Source organism: Muntiacus reevesi, chromosome 2 (genome assembly GCF_963930625.1).
Source record: "Muntiacus reevesi chromosome 2, mMunRee1.1, whole genome shotgun sequence".
NCBI classification, from domain to species: Eukaryota; Metazoa; Chordata; class Mammalia; order Artiodactyla; family Cervidae; genus Muntiacus; species Muntiacus reevesi.
In genome coordinates, this window is record NC_089250.1 from 35241373 (window position 1) to 35256651 (window position 15279).

The 15279-nt window shown below is 38.1% G+C and overlaps 1 protein-coding gene across 7 annotated transcripts in view; it reads right to left on the reverse strand.

Annotated features, from left to right (window-relative positions):
• WAC (WW domain containing adaptor with coiled-coil) overlaps positions 1–15279 on the reverse strand; it is a 79786-nt gene that overhangs the window by 40738 nt on the left and 23769 nt on the right. The window lies entirely within an intron of this gene.

Here is a 15279-nt window from a genome sequence, read left to right on the forward strand (position 1 = left end):
TATTTATACCCTGTGAGTTGAGAATCCCATGGAAATTTCCATAAATATGTTGCAACAATGAAGAAAAGAATAGCCAGTCTTACCAACTGAAATGATTCCCAGAGTAGTTCTGTAAGAAGCCTGGGTTAGAGGCTTGAGCAAATATTCTTGCTCAAATATTCTTGAGCAAAATATGAATCTATGAAAACAATAGTGCCACACTAAAGATGTGGTAAAAGACATGATAGGAAGAGTCCTCTATAAGCCTAAGATGTATCAGAAATGAGATCTCCTGATCTCTCTCGAGTTTAAGACACAAGAATTCACTTTAGTGTTATTCTTCATATCAATGAAAATTCAAAAAAAAGATGATAATTAGTACTGAAGCACTTAACCTCTGAACAAATGACATGTAAGATAGCTTTCAGGTCCGCTGTTAAGTGTTTTCAGAGGGCACAACATAACAATTAAAAACCATAAGCATCAAGACACACTAGTCTAAGACTTTAATAGAATCAAGAGAAAAAACTCAATCAGCTGTTAAGAGGAAAGCTATTTTCAGAAACAGGAGCTTTTTGATAGGGACTAGATTCCAAATTCTATGAGACAGATTCATCTAGAAAACTTAGCAAAACTACCAACTCTAACTTAAAAAAAGAAGTGAGGAGGAATTTCCTGGCAGTTCAGTGGTTAGGACTCTGCACTTTCACTGCTGAAGGCATGATTCCAACCCTTGGTTGGGGAACTAAGATCCCATAAGCAGAGAGGTGTGGCTCCCCAAAAAAGTGAGGACCAAGATTAAGACACAGATATTTTATTGAAAGACTAAGAATAAACTGATATTCTTAAATAGAACCCAAAATAAGTAAAAGAGGTTGTACAGGAAGCATGATAAAGGAGGCAACAGGCTCTCTAGATTAGGGTCAGAAGGATGCACTTAAAAACTCAAGTCAGGGAAGATTTGCCTCTGAATAATATGACTAACTGGCTGGGCTTCCCTGGTGGCTCAGACGGTAAAAGCATCTGTCTGCAATGCTGGAGACCCGGGTTCGATCCCTGGGTCAGGAAGATCCCCTGGAGAAGGAAAATGGCAACCCACTCCAGCACTCTTGCCTGGAAAATCCCATGGACAGAGGAGGCTGGTAGGTAGGCTACAGTCCGTGGGGTCGCAAAGAGTCAGACACGACTGAGCAACTTGACTTTGACTTTATAATTGGCTGAACCAAAGGTAACTATTACAAAAGCTACAGTTTATATTATTTTCCAAAGTATTTGGGGGTGGGGAGGGTGAGGGTGAGCATCCCATTGAGACTTTTAATTTCTCCATGTAGTTCTTTCCAAACTGAAGTATCAAGCAGGCAGAAAAGCAAGATCAGAGCAATGATTATGGTTATAATTTTCCACAGCCATACCTATGGAGGGCTACAAACAGTTTGAAAACTCCTACTTCATCTCCCATTAATTTTTATATCCCCATTATACTCCCATTAATTTTTATATCCCACTCCATGGTGGATTTGTATGTTTCAGGATAAGAAAAGTGTTTTTTATTTTGGTAACAGCAGTATAGTGTATAGTCTAAAGCCAAGAGAAAGAATAAATGACCTGTGGATGGTAAATATCCAAAGAAAAATACAGCCACACATAAAACTTGAACTCAGACTTTCAGTGCTAAATTCAGAGACATATATATACATATGCTGGTGAGAGACTGTCTCCTAGATGCTGCCTGGCTCAACAAAGTAATGGAAGCAAAAGCTGTTTACATGTCTGATGACCTTTATGCTTTCTTTACATTACCAAGAAAAAGGCTCTCCAAAGAAATTATCTCCTTGAGAAAAGCAGAATTTGTGACTAAATGGGATGAAACTGTTTTAAGTAATACGAATTTAAACCAACCATAAGAAATTAAAGTCTGATGAAGCAAGTATTTAAGACTTTCAGACCACAGGTGCAGCCAGCCATTTAAGTATTATCTACAGTTACTTTTGTTCTCTTAATTGTGGCAACGACTGTGTGGACTGTGGGACTAGAATTTTTACTATCCAGCCCTTAAAGAAAAAGTTTGCCAACTCCTGCACCAGGCAAATGATAGACAGTTCATGTTAATGGTGCAAGATGCTGCCCTCCTCCCTGACAGAACCTTCACTATTTAAAAAGGCAGAATAACCCCTCCTACTTGTCAACCTCTAAACTTCAGAAGCTAAATCTTAAGAGTGAGAAGGCTATAACCGACAGTCTGAGAAAGATGAAGTCCTAAGAGAGTACCATGGGAAATGGGACAAAAAATGTAGCAAAACTCACCTGACTCAGCAAGAAATGGGCATTAAGCAATTAGACTGCCCTCCCATTTAGAAAAGGGAACTTGGATATTATTAAATGGAAAGTGGGAAGTACATACAATTCTATATAAACAAATAAGGCTAGGAAATGCAACTAGCTCTTCTGAAGATGAAATAAGTTCCCAGTCTATTCAGGGGCAAAATATGGCATTTTGTCCTTATTCAGAACATGATAACCACTAGAATTCCCTACGACATCCTGAGACTTAGAAATTAAGTCTTAATGCTTTCTCCAAGAAACTGGGAAGAATATGTAAGGTACACTTATAAGAAATGAAGATCTCAAGTACATCCACCACCCCAGACTGGTATCCAAATTAATATAAGCAGATAATGTGCATCACTGAATAAGGTTCAGCAGTGGACCTCAAATATCAATCTAGTAAAAAATGTACAAAGGTAATTTCACAGAGATTGTGATTCACACTCTATGAGATGGGATCTCAAGATCTGGATTTTTTACAGGCACTTTCCCTGTCAAGATGGGTTTGGTGGTCAGGATCCAGACCAGGGCTTCCCAGGTGGCACTAGTGGTAAAGAACCCGCCTGCCAATGCCGGAGACATAAGAGATGCGGGTTTGACCCCTGGGTTGTGAAGATCCCCTGGAGAAAAATAATGGCAACCCACTCCAGTATTCCCTCCTGAGAAATTCCATGGACAGAGCAGCCCAGCGGGCTACAGTCCATGGGGTCACAGAACAGTCAGGCACAGTGAGCACGCACACACATATTAATAAGTATCCAGACCACACCCAAGCGTTCTCCTCTCATCAGTTAGAATTAGAAACCACAGATTTAAACATAAGGGGATTTCAGACTTCCCTAGTGGACCAGGTCTCCAATGAAGACGACAAGGGTTCCATCCCTCATCAGGCAACTAAGTCCCTGCACTGCAACTCCTGAGTCCACACATCACAACTAGAAAGCCCACATGCTACAACAAAAATCTCGTGTGCCACAACTTAGATCCAATGCAGCCATAAATATTTTGAGAGACGCTTAAAGGTCAGGGGGAGTTCACAAAAAAAGTCATCTACCTGTAACGGGCATTTCTGCATAACAATCAATGTTTTCCTGAAACACCTTGAATTCTGCAAAATTGCACACTAAAAGTAGAAGTTTTATTGGGAAAATAGGGTAGGGGCAAATCACTCAAAACTACACTTTATCATAACTGGAGCACTAACAAAAACTTGAACACTGACAAGCAGCTCAGTATGTTTGCAGATTGCTTCAAGGGATATTAAATTACTGGGGTTGAGAACATGGAAATGAAATACTGGGTAACAAGGCTACCATCAAAAAAAATGGACAGAAAAGTACAAATTGCCACAGAGAGGAAGTCACACAAAGCGAGGAAAGCAGATCAATTTTCTTTAAGGGTCTTGGCTGTACAGCTAGATAAGGGCTTTCCTTTTCTATTTAAAGTTATATCCTACTTCTGCTATTCTGATTTCCATTTCCTAGAAAAAAAATTTTCATGTATGAATCAACACAACTTCATTATATTGATGCCATTCTCCAATTTACCAACTGCATATGAGCTACCGGGTGATGAAAAGCAAAAGTTGTAGCTAACTGGACTGAACTACTCTGTACAGAACATTTTTCAAAGAACCATTTCATATCTGAAAAAAATCAGCTTCTAATTAGCTGAGCCTATAACCTGATTCTGTTTTATTCAACCTGTTGAATTTTCTAGAAATGTAACCATTGCACACATTGTACTGTATTGTTTTGTTTTGTAACTTTTACCAAAATGTTCAACTCTTATAAAAATCTCATTACCAATAATAATGCCATATAATGCACCTGCTGGTATCAAGAGACATGAGTTAGGACCAAAAATAATTAAACTTGTAGAGATAAATGAAAGATACAGCTCTCACTGATTAATAAAGCCCTCACTTTCATTAATATAGACTATTTAAAAAAGAGTACTGCTATCCTGTATGTTTATAACAAATGAATATGCTAAGTATTTTCAGCGCATTGATACCAACTACTCTGTGCAAATTACATTTAACATCATTTCCTTTGAAGTTGCCCTTTTATTCCCTACTCTTAACATGTGCAGGTAGTATGCATTATTCACACTTGTCTACAGGCTAGAAATGGGGAGTTTACAGAACACTTGAGAAGGTGCACATGCAACAAGGAAAACTGAGTTGTATCCCTTCCTTACATCATACAAAATAAACCACAGAAATTAAGAGCAAAAACTATAAAACTCTTATTGACATAATCATTGCCAAAAATATGAGCAAAAAAGAAAACACAGATAAATTAGACTTGGTCAAAATAAAAAACTTCATGCTTCAAGGTACACCATCAAGAAACAAGACAATCCACAGGATGGGAGAACATTATCTGCAAATCATATGCAAAGGACTTTTACTTGGTTCTGCTAGTAGAAACTCTGCCCAAAAGGTACATGAAAAGATGCTCAACATTAACCACTGAGGAAATACAAATTAAACTTGCAATGATATACAACTTCACATCCATCAGGAGGGCTACAGTCAGAGAAACAGACTTAACAAGTGTTGGTGAGAAAATGTAGAGAAATGGCACTCTCCCACACATTGCTGCTATAGTAGTAAACACTCAACTGCTTTGGAAAACAGGCTAGCAGTTGTTAAAAAGGTTATATATAGAGTTATCATATAACCCAGTAATAACACCTCTAGGTATGTGTCCAAAAAAAATGAAAGCATGGGTCCCAAATGTTTACTGCACACTACTTGGAACTGCCAAGAGACAGAAACACACCAAATGCCCTGGCAAATGAATAACAAATGAATAAAACATTCTTTGTCTATACTATGGAATATTATTCAACAAAAAGGAACAAGTATTGCTACATGTTAAAACACGATGAACCTTGAAAATATTATGCTAAGTGAACAAGCCAGTCACAAGACTATACATTGTAGGATCTCACATAAAACATCCCTATAGGCCAATTCCTTTCTATAGGGACAGAAAGGAGACGAACGATTGCTGACATATGGTAGCACAGGGGAGTGGGGCTGCAGGTGCAGCTACAGTTTCTTTCTGAATGATAAAAACATTCTAAAATTGGTTGTGGTGATGGCTGCACAGCTGTAAATGGAGGAACTGTATGGCAGATGAATTACACGTCAAAAAAAGGATACGCAAGTTTACCATATCTTATATTTGATTTTTACTTGTCTAGCTTAGAAGTCTGCCATCATTTCTCAAATCCTACTCCATGAAATGCTTTGAATAAACAATCTTGTGTGGTCAGGTGAATCTGGAAAAAGTTGCACATGATACTGTCTTACAGAAAACTTGAATGAACTTTAAAAGCACTGAGAATTGTTGGTGAATAAACTTTAACCTGGTGCAGGGGGAGGAATTAAGTACAGATATTTGATACAATATGAACCGAACCTCAAAATTACCATGCTACGTGAAAGAACTCAGTCACAAAGACCACATGCAATCCATTTATATGGAATGTTCACAACAGGACAATCTATTAAGACAGCAGATGAGCAGTCTGGAGTGGGCAGGGAGAAAAACGGGAATGATGCTAATAGGTACGGAAATTTTTTTCCCCCTAGGGCATGGGTGATAACTGCGTGGAATGTGAGTTATACCTTAATGTTTTTTAAAATAACTAAAAAATTCTTGCAGGGTGGGGAGGTTGGGTCTAACTAAGTTGAGAATCATTCATTTAGTGAAGAATACTCAGTCAGGCCTCATTTAGGCAACCTGGGCTTTAATCAAGATTTTGCCTCTATACTTCACTAAATAAAAATGAGGAGGTCATTCAACTTCTGTAGTAACCGCTACTTGTCAAATAAGGCAATGGTGTGCAAGACTACAAAAAATGACAACTAAATAGGAAATGCCATTTTATGAATACTAGTAACTTCTTTTGGCCTCTGCCATCTGACTTTTTACTAGGGGACTGATTTAGACATTAGTGTAAGATTTTTATCCTCTCTGTTAGCTCTTGGTGAGGGCTGTATTAACAAACTAACAACGAAAAATCCAGGGCCTTCAACCTGCCTATGCCTTCAAGATTCAGTGCCTCATACTTCTATTTCTAAAAAAATTATCAACACAGAACTGTCAACTCTTCAGCAATCTCAGGCACTGGCCTTAATTCCACGCAGAGTAAACAGGTAGTGAGCACTACAGGGCCATGTTGACTGAATCCTGGATAAAAGCTCCTCTTCTTGACTCCAGTAGAAATTCACTGGGTTCACCGTAATAGCTAACTGCCCTCCCACTTTCACTCTTATCTCCAGTTCAAAACACTCACCACAGAATACACAAGATAATCTTTTCAACATGTATCTCAGATCACAACATGTGTTTTTGAATTTCAGTGAGTACAGAGGGAAGCCATTCAAACTCCTCATTGCTCACTACACTTTGGCTACACTGGCCTCTTTCATTTCTCTGAATATAGGCCCTGTTCTTTCCTACCCTAAACCCTTCATACATTCTACCTGCTCACCACTATCTCCCACTGCTGTCTGTGTACTTCCTGATCATCCTTCAGTTTCAGCTTAAATGCCAAGTTGTTAGAAAAGCCCTCCCTGATCCCTCAATCTAAAAACAAGTTGAGAATGGAAACATGTATATGTATGGCTGAGTCCCTTCCCTATTTACCTGAAACTATCACGACATTGTTAATTGGCTATATCTTAATACAAAATAAAAAGTTTAAAAAAAAATTTTTTTTAAGCCCCCATCACAGCACATCTGTCCTTTATAGTTATTTTTATGCAGTGTAATTAGACGACATCTCACATTGCTCCCTATGCTTTCTTATTTTTAAATTAGCTGACTGGCTAGTCTAAGACAGAATGCATTCCTTTGAAAGAAAAATATAGGTTAGTATGAAAAATAACAAGCATTTTTAGTTAAATTTATAAAATTATCATGAGACTCTAAAAGGATGAGTAGGAGACAATGCAGCTGAAAATCTTAAAATATCCTTCTCCCAAGCTGATGCCTTCAGAGAGATAGTACAACAAACAAGGAGAAAGAGAGGCAGGTGCTGGCACACCTCTAGGTCTCCAAGTATTTTCCCCTCCTGACTCTAATCAATTGGACAAGAAGTGGCAGAGTTCAACTTTGGAAGCCTCGTGGCACCCCCTCAATCTATGAACAAAGGAATCTTCAAGTAAGTGCCATGTCCTCTATGAAACGGAGAATAAAATTCTGTCAAAGCAAACAATATGAACAAACGCCATAAAAGGATGTGAGCACAGAATGAAAGGGTTCAGAGGGCAATGAGCAGAACTAGTTTGACAGGAACATGTGGTTCCCAAATGAGATAAAAAGTATAGTAAGCTAAATTAAGTTAAAGACATCAAGGACCCTGGAAATCAAACAAAGAGGGTGTGTGTGGAGATTTTCATCTTTGCTTTTGGGGGGTTTTTGGTGGTGCTTTTGAATAGCACTGGGTGCATCATGAAAAAGCATATTAAATATATATCTTTAAGGAAAACACAAAAGACTAAAGAATAAGATTAAGAGAATTCTTTCTAGAGAAATGGTTATCTAGTATTTTTCTCCCAACTTCAAGCCACAAAACTTCTTCCTTACATGGCTGCCTGCTCATCCTTCAGATGTCAATTCATGTTACTCCCTTAAAAAGGCCTCTCCCTGACCACCTCCTACACCTGTCTCCCTTCCTCCCTGCCATTATCATTTACTTTCTTTATTGCACAAATCACAACATGTAGTTACCCTCCTTGTCTACTTTATATTATGTCTCTTCCACCAAGAGAGAAACTTCCTGTGAGTAGGAACCTTGCTGCCACGCCATGCTACAATCCCTGATTTAACTACAACAATGCTTGAGTTTCTCAATAGACACATGAATGGAAACCCAATACCTCAAACAGGAGTGCCTCTTGCTATAATGGTGGTAGTGGGGGATTAAGAGTAAATAGTTCAGTCACATTCTTGGAACCTCTAGGCTCTATACAGTGTCATTTAAAAAGAAATGACATAGATTATCCCTAGTTTAGCTCTGGAAAAGGCTGGATAGTAGTTAACAAGTTCTATGTATCATAAGCAGGTATACAAAGTCCCCCTGTTAAATATGACATAGCAGATAGGTTTGAAGACACTCATGACCTGAAACAATTACTGAAAATGTCTGACATCCTCCATTCTATCACCTAGGAAAAGTGCTTTCCCCAAACCTGTAAGTTATGTGAAAGAAAAAAGGCAGCATATTCCAGCAGTCACCTCAAGGAAAACACTACTGATGAGAAGTTTTAAAACTGCTCTACTGTGTCTCTTAAAAGACGCTTACTCCTTGGAAGGAAAGTTATGACCAACCTAGACAGCATATTGAAAAGCAGACATTATTTTGTCAACAAAGGTCTGTCTAGTCAAGGCTATGGTTTTTCCAGGGGTCATGCATGGATGTGAGTTGGACTGTGAAAAAAGTTGAGCGCCAAAAAATTGATGGTTTTGAACTGTGGTGTTGGAGAAGACTCTTGAGAGTCCCTTGGACTGCAAGGAGATCCAACCAGTCCATTCCAAAGGAAATCAGTCCTAGGTGTTCATTGGAAGGACTGATGCTGAAGCTGAAACTCCAATACTTGTGGCCACCTGATGCGAAGAGCTGACTCATTTGAAAAGACCTTGATGCTGGGTAAGACTGAGGGCAAGAGGAGAAGGGGACAACAGATGATGAGACGGTTGGATGGCATCACTGACTCAATGGACATGGGTTTGGGTGAACTCCAGGAGTTGGTGATGGTCAGGGAGGCCTGGCATGCTATGGTTCATGGGGTCGCAAAGAGTCGGATACGACTGAGCGACTGAACTGAACTGTGTCTCCTAATACAGACATACACACAAACAGTATTTACTCTAAAAACCCCACCTGTTTTTGCTGTGTACTCATCCTGCTTTGTATTTAGACAGGTCTGCAGTTTAGGGTGGGGTACTGGTGATCTAAGATTGAACACCTTGTACCTAGGTCTTCTCCAACTGGGACATGGTTGTATATTAAAGGGAAAAGTAAACACTGCTGTTATCACCTAAACCAGTTTTATAAGCATTTAAATGGTGCATGCAAAATACTACGAGGTATCTTAAAAATAAAAACAGAAGCTCAGAATGATTAGGGATAAGATAAGCTGCAACAGATAATGTTGCTGATAATGTTTAACCTGCATACCAATTTTACCACAACATGCTTTCTACAGAGATTACTACTATGTTATCTCTTCACTCTCCCTTGAGCTCCCTTCTCTGTTCCTCACTACCCATCCTGTCCAATCACAGCTCTAGCCAGACTCAGATACTACAGTTTTACTGAGGAACTGTTTCAAACTTTCAAGGAAAAAGTACATTATCTGTTCCAGAATCAGATTCAATCATTAAAGTAACCAACCAGAAAACCCTGGCAAAAATAACAACAATCAAAGAAAAATACCAGCAGAGGATTCACATCTATATACACACCTAGTCCAGGAATGCACAACAGCTTAATATTAAAAGTCCTGCATGAATATGCATCTTAAATTTTAATTTTTTAAAATATTCTGTTAACAGATGAGAACATTTGATAAACTTCAAAAACTTCTAAAAAAGTGTTAACAACTGTAGCAAATAGATGGAAAATCTTCAAACAAGGAACAGTCTTTACATAATGATTATCCCATCACCAAGCAATACCCTTTTAACACCCCCAAGAACCGTTATTTCCGATTGAGTCTTTTACTTTTTAATTGCAATAGCTATTGATTTTCTAAAATCAAGAACAGATTTTAATATTATAATCAGAAGCTACAGAAAAGCATTAAAAAGGATAACTGTATCCTCCTAGGTTTCTTCTCACATGGAGATCTAACACTCATAATCACCCTACTTTACATGTGGATTTTTCTACTTAATATCCAAGAACGTCTTCACTAAATGTGGCTCTACATCATTTTTAACAGCAACATTATATTCCACATTGCACTGCATAATATAAGTAATCCTAAGAACACTTATGTTCTCTATTTACCATCTAGGTGTTGGAAATCCCATCCATGCTATGATGGAATGAGTGGTATGTATAAAGAACCAAGTAAAACTCATCTTAAGAGATTGTTTCCAAATTTTAAGAATCATTAATTCAATGAGTGGAATAAGATATTTTAATAACTAAATGATTCAGACGTCATGAAAATTTGACAATGAAAATTACACTAAAAGCAGATTTTCAGATGAACAGTGTTAAGAACAGGCAGTCCAGTGGTTAGAACTCTGTGCTTTCACTGCCAAGGGCCCAGGTTCCATCCCTGGTTGGGGAACGAAGAACCCAGAAGCAAGGCAGCAAAAGTTTTCTAAATGTGCCCTCCAGAAAAATCAAAATTAACTAAAGAAAAAAATTAACAAATCCAACAAGTAATCCAACAAACTGGTCCTGACAAATGATTTCAAGGAAAATTAAATCCATGCTCAAGTGCAAAAACAGACTAAAAAGTCACATCCAATTCCTCTAAAGTCTATTAGGATACATATTTTAGAACTATGGCAGACAAAAGAAGGGAGAATTCTTAAATCATCCAGGCAGAAGCCTGTCACTTACAAAACAAATCTCAGAACTCTACATACAAACACTAAATGCCAAAAGACAATGAAGTAATGTCTTGTGCTAAGAGAAAAAAAATAGATGTGACCCAGATAATTATTTTTCCAAGTAGACTGTTACAACTGAAAGAGGACACTCTCAAATATTTTAAGAATTAAAAAATTAAGGTAGTCTTAATTTGGGAGGTGATGGTGTCAGTAGACTAACACAGACAATCCTAAGAAAATTCAAAATAACCAATGCACAAATGGAGACGCTAGAAGCTGTACTTTCGAGACAGGCAGTGTGCACTGAATGAAGCTAAACTCATGTCCTTAGTATCTGGGCTCAACATCACTTATTTCAAAGCGTTTATTTTGATACCTTTTTTTTTTTGGTGCCAAATGACATACAGCAAATAATTTACTCAAAACACACTCTTTAAACTTTCCCTTTGTTGTTAAAAGCAGTCAATAACATTACACACACACACGCACACACACACAAAGCATTCATTTAACAAATGTTTCATTTACTGAACTTTTACTGTATGTCAAAAGCAGTGCAAGACCTAACAGTACAGAAATTCTTCTCTGAACCTTAGTATAGTTTTCCGAACTTTATGTATCAAAAAAAAAAAAAAGAAATTGAGGTGCTTTTAAAACAGTGAAAATACCTATTCGCATTCATCCCTTTTAATAATTTGAAGATTTTTAGGTTTGTTTCAACTTCTCAGGTGATTCTGACAGATAGCCAGGTTGAGGAACAACAGGTCTGCCAGTTACAGCTGACCCTTGAACAAGGCGGGTTTGAATTCTTGGATATTTTTCAACAGTAAATGCTACAGTCTAACAGGGTCTGTGACAGGTTGAATTTGATGACTTGGAGGAACCATGGAGATGAAGGGCCACCTATAAATCACACCACACCTGGATAAAGCCTTGCATTGTTCACGGATTAAATGCACTGCAACCTCTCCTGGTGGCCTGAATCTTCGAAGGCAGATTAAATAACAGTAATTTTACTATTAACTGTACTTTTAAGTTTTTTGAGAATGGTAGCACAGGTCATCTAGAAGAGATGTCTATGTTATTATCTGAGTAAAATGAGAAGCAAATCTGGTATACTTACCAGCACTTCATGCTGGATACAAATATTAAACATTAAATTAGCATACAGTAATTAAACATCTTTCCTTTAAAAAATTCAGGCATTTGTGTAATGACTTACAGAAAAATGTGATTAAAGAGAGGGTAATAAATGAAGATTAAGATCTAACAACAGCAATAGCTTGATAATTGGTGACAACAAGATTTTCCTATTTGCAACAGTCATTAAGCAGCAATTCATTTACTCTGGCATTTGTCATAGAGAAATGAAGTTATTTCACACCAAAATCTGTACATGAGTGTACAGCAACGCTGGTAATAGCCCAGAATTGGAAGAACCCAAATGTCCTTCTACACTGAATGGTTATACAAACTGAGTACATTATACCATACAACACTACTCAGTAACGAAACTGAAACACACCATGGACACGCCTTGGTTCTCAAGGGAATGATGCTGAGTAAAAAAAGTCAATCTCAGTTACATATCGTGATTCTATTTATATGACATTTTTGAAATGACAAAATTACAGACTGAGAAGACATCAGTGGTTGCCAGGGCTTAGGAAAGAGTGGAAGGAGGGAAGTGGTTGTGCCTATAAAAAGAGTAGCACAAGAAACTGCTGAACTGCTCTATATCCAGACTATGGCGGTCGTCACATTCATCTACTCATATGCTACAACTGCACAGAACACATACATATGCAAAAAGGGCATGCACTCAATAAAATCGGTAAAATCTGAGCGATTAGGGATTGTATCAACGTCAATTTCCTGGTTGTGACAGTAGACCAAGTATACTAATAGCTATGCAAAAAAGTTTTTTGTCCTTTTTTTAAGTAGCCAGCCAAAACCAAACAGCTTGGGATTAGAACCCTAGTGTGACCGCTCCTATTCTGCTTGTTAACAAGGTGGTAAGGTTTTGTTCTCTCACTGCCCTAATCAAAGTCATTCTTCTTGAAGGTGCTCTTTCAACATCACTGCCCTTCACTCTCCCCACTTAACTTTCTAATCTCCACCAACGTATGTTTAATCACTCCTGATTCCATGGCTTTTCGCTCATTTCCTGGAATCAGTCACCATCAAAACTTTCTCCAAATACATCATTTTGCCTCTTAGAGACAACCCCAATATCAGCCAATTCTGTCAATGAACTCTACACAACACTTTTCTTTCCCCATTATTGTTCCTTAATTTTTCTTAAGTTTTTTTTTAAACACTTACAGATTTGATGCCATTTCAAAGAGAAAATCCTGTTCAAATGTTCTCCTTAAAAATACGTCTTGTGTTGCTATCATTAAATTGTCATAGGTGTGAAAAATTCCCAGACTCATTTAAAACTTCCCTGCTTTCTTTCAATTCCAAAATCTCTAGAATACAACCACTACTGTGGTTTGGCTATGAGCCAAAATTAAGAAAAGGCAGAAATTATTACGCATTACTAAATACCCTAAGTATAGGAGAAGATTGATTACTTGGAAAGAGTAATGCTTAAAGAATATGCTTCTTTGTGCCTAAATCCAAATACATGGAGATCTTCCTGACCCAGGGATTGAACCTGAGTCTCATAAAATGCAGGTAGATTCTTTACTATCTGAGCCACCAGGAAAACCCAAAGTGTGAGTTGCTCAGTCACTGTCCAACGCTTTACCACAGCATGGACTGGACCTCACCAGGCTCCTCTGCTCATGAAATTCTCCAGACAAGAATATTGGAGTAGGTAGCCTTTTCTTTTATCCAGAGGATCTTCCCAACCCAGAGATCAAACCCCAGACCTTCTGCATTGCAGGCAAATTCCTTACAGTCTCAGCCACCAGGAAAGCCCCATTTTTACTCAGACGGTATCAAGACTTCCCAGGTGGCTCACCATAAAGAATCTGTCTGCCAATGCAGGAGATGTAGGAGACTCGAGTTCAAATCCTGGGTTGGGAAGATCTCCTGGAGGAGGAAACGGCAACCTCCAATATTCTTGCCTGGAAAATCTCATGGACAGAGGACCGTGGTGGGCTATTGTCCATGGGATCACTAAGAGTGAGCATGCACACACACGAATCAAATACTATCATAAAACAGAAAAAACAAGAACATTTTTTGACTACCCTGTACATGGCAGGAATTGTTACAGATTTCAAGCATGCTATTCAGTCACTAAGTTGTGTCCGACTCTGCGGCCCCACGGACTGCAGCACAACAGGCCTCCCTGTCCTTCACTATCTTCCAAGAGTTTGCTCAAATTCATGTTCACTGTCTCAGTAACACTATTTAACCACTGCATCCTTGTTGCCCCGTTCTCCTTTGCCTTCAATTTCAAGCAGATCACTCCACTTAATTCTCAAGCAAATCTTTGAGGGAACAGTAAAAATGCCTATGTTACCATTCAAAAAAATGGAAAAGTTTTAAATAATGAGCCCAAGTCTACAGAGTCACTGTGTGGAAGACATGGGTTAGAGCCCTGGCCCTCACACTCTAATTTCACAGTATTTTCTTTGTACCACAACACCCACTGCTAAAGCAGAGCAATCTACACAAGTGCATCTGGTACAGGAGAGCCAATACTGAATCAGTTTAATCTCTTCAAATAAAGGACAAAATGAAATGCCCAAATACTGTCAATTTTATTAATTTTTCTTACCTTTCTGATCTCCTAAAAGTATATTCCTAAATTATATTCAAATTCAGAAACAACTATCAACCAAAACTATTTGCTCATTAAATCATATTATTCAGCATCTACTGTGTTCAGGAAGATGTACCAGACCAAAAAGCACACTGGAAATGATCGGATTATTCCCTTTGTACCAGTTTTTCAATTAACATCACTGCCCTTAAGGAACTGAGGGAAAAAAACATTTAGAAAAATCTATCAGAAAACAGAACTCATTACAAATGTCTGCAGCATAACACAGATCACAATCAGCTCCCAGTTCCTGGTTCCCTGCCCTCATATACTCTCTCATCCTTACTGAAGCCCTAATTATTTCACCCACCATCCCACCTAATGAAAAAACTACATGTCCTGTAATCCAGTCCACCCTCCCCCACCATTAAAACACACATATCCACATATCCTAAAGTAAATTGTTTTAAACTATTTTTTTATTACAAGCACCAGTTAAAAGTGAACTTTTCAGGTAGTTTTTGTCAAAAAAACATCTATACAGGTGTCTTTAAGAAACAAAACAAAACCAAAACAAATTCATGACAAACATCAAAGTGAGGACAGTTATTTAAAATGAATCTTCCTTCTGTTTAACCTAAAAAATGGTACTACAATGATATC